This window comes from Theobroma cacao, chromosome 5 (genome assembly GCF_053813885.1).
Source record: "Theobroma cacao isolate CCN51 chromosome 5, ASM5381388v1, whole genome shotgun sequence".
Classification (NCBI taxonomy): domain Eukaryota; kingdom Viridiplantae; phylum Streptophyta; class Magnoliopsida; order Malvales; family Malvaceae; genus Theobroma; species Theobroma cacao.
The window spans coordinates 14,204,754-14,206,594 of record NC_142643.1 but is presented as its reverse complement, the minus strand read 5'-3'; the positions used below and the strand labels follow the sequence as shown (position 1 = coordinate 14,206,594).

Below are 1,841 nucleotides of genomic sequence, written 5' to 3'. Positions count from 1 at the left end.
TTATATTATACCTTAATATCTAATATGTCATGAATATTTAAAGATATTATTATTAATTATTCATTATATAAATATATTAAAGTTTATTATTATTATTAATTATTCATTTTTAATAAAATATAAATTATTTAAACTTTTGTTGATATAGGGACTTGAACTTGAGTGTGGATGAAAAATAAACTAGGCTTTTGCCAAGCGTACCACATGTTCAAGTCATTTTAGAAAGTTACCAATATAGTCTAAAAGTAAACCAAACCAAGACTTAAACACTAATCTCTAACCCCTAACCCATGTGCATGGCTCATCAATCACTTTACCAAAATTTCCCTGCTTTGCTCAGATTAGCCAAACCCTTGCCTTTCGTTGCCCTTCTTGTGCCGTGACCAGACAAACAGCTGAAGCTTCCTTTGTTGTGCTGTGCCGATTGAAGCTTTGCTCTCGAAACTCTTCACTACCTCTGCAGTTCCAATCTACTGCTTTAGAGCTTAAGGTTTTTACATCTTCTTCTCTTTTTATTTTTTTTCCTATTTGGTTACCTAGAAATGTTTGAGGAAAATGTCTATTTTGATATCTTTGTTTGAATATCTGTTTTCCTTCACCCCTACCTCTTGAAACATTAAAAAAACAAAGGAAAAAGATAACAAGTTGTTTGAATATTTGTTTGAAAAAGAAAACGGATATTTAAATAGATATTTTGGGACACTGTTTTTATTGTGGTTCGTAGGTCTTACACAATGTAATAAATCTTGTTTGGCCTTTTTTTGTTCTTGGTCCAAGGGAGGTTTGATTGTGAATTTATGTTGTTTTATATTTTTTAAGTTTAATTTCTCATGAGATTCGAAGTATTACTTTGTTAAGTTCTTAATGTGTGTTAAAATTGAAAAGAGAATGAGTTCATGTAAATTGTCAGCAATTATTAATTTTCCTTCAAGATGTGTGATCTAGCCATGATGCCTACAGGCCTTTACATAAGTGCTCTTGGAATTTCTTGGTGATTCTGATGTTGTTGGTTGTTTGTTTTGCAGAGGACTTTCCATTAACATTATTGGTGATTTTTGAATAAGTTTGAGTTTGTTCTTTGTTTTGCCTTCAATTTAATGTCATGTAATTAGATTTCTACGTAAATAGTGTAGTGGCCCTATGTAATATTTTGAAGTTGTTTGATGCTTCAAAATTTTTCGACAAAATATTTTTCATTCAAGTGGTAGGCATTTTGAGTAATTATATTTGGCATACATTAAAGCTATTTGTCGTGTGAAATTCTCTCAACATAATTTTTTTACCAAATGGATAATCTGCAATACGAATCTCTATTGTTGTGACTCGGAGATATATGTGTACTTACACGTATCTGGTACTTACCATTAAATTCAAATAACATAGGTATAAATCAGCCAATATTCAATACTTTTGAAGTATAATAATTCATAAAATGCTGGTCTAATGGGCAGATGTTGAATAATTTCAAATGAAAAGTTACAAAGGAACTTTAGTGGTTACTAGTCTGTGTTCACTACATTTGTCAGCTCTTTTTTATTTTTTTGTATGCTTAATTTTTAGGGATTCTTTGTGAAAGATTTGGTCAGGACTTATAAAAGAAAGAACTCCAAGAATTCATGGAGAATCTTTAATATCCTACATAATGCAACTTTAAAATATATATGTATATATGGTATTGTGTTACGGTGTTGCTTGCACCCTCCACATTAGGTTGTGTATTTAGCAAATGAAATCAACTAGAAAGAGAGTACAGTTGGAGAAATGGCCAAATAAAAAATGTGGATGAAAGTAATCTCTACTGTAAAAGAAAAGTGAAGGACATTGCACCGATAAAACAAAGG

At 30.6% G+C, this 1,841-nt stretch overlaps 1 long non-coding RNA gene across 1 annotated transcript; it reads left to right on the top strand.

Moving 5' to 3' along the window:
• Nucleotides 1-261: 261 nt before the first annotated feature.
• Nucleotides 262-1,246, top strand: LOC108662109 (uncharacterized). Its single transcript, XR_016026433.1, has 2 exons — nucleotides 262-490; nucleotides 1,026-1,246. It is a non-coding gene; the product is annotated as an uncharacterized LOC108662109 (long non-coding RNA).
• The last annotated feature ends 595 nt before the right edge of the window (nucleotides 1,247-1,841 follow it).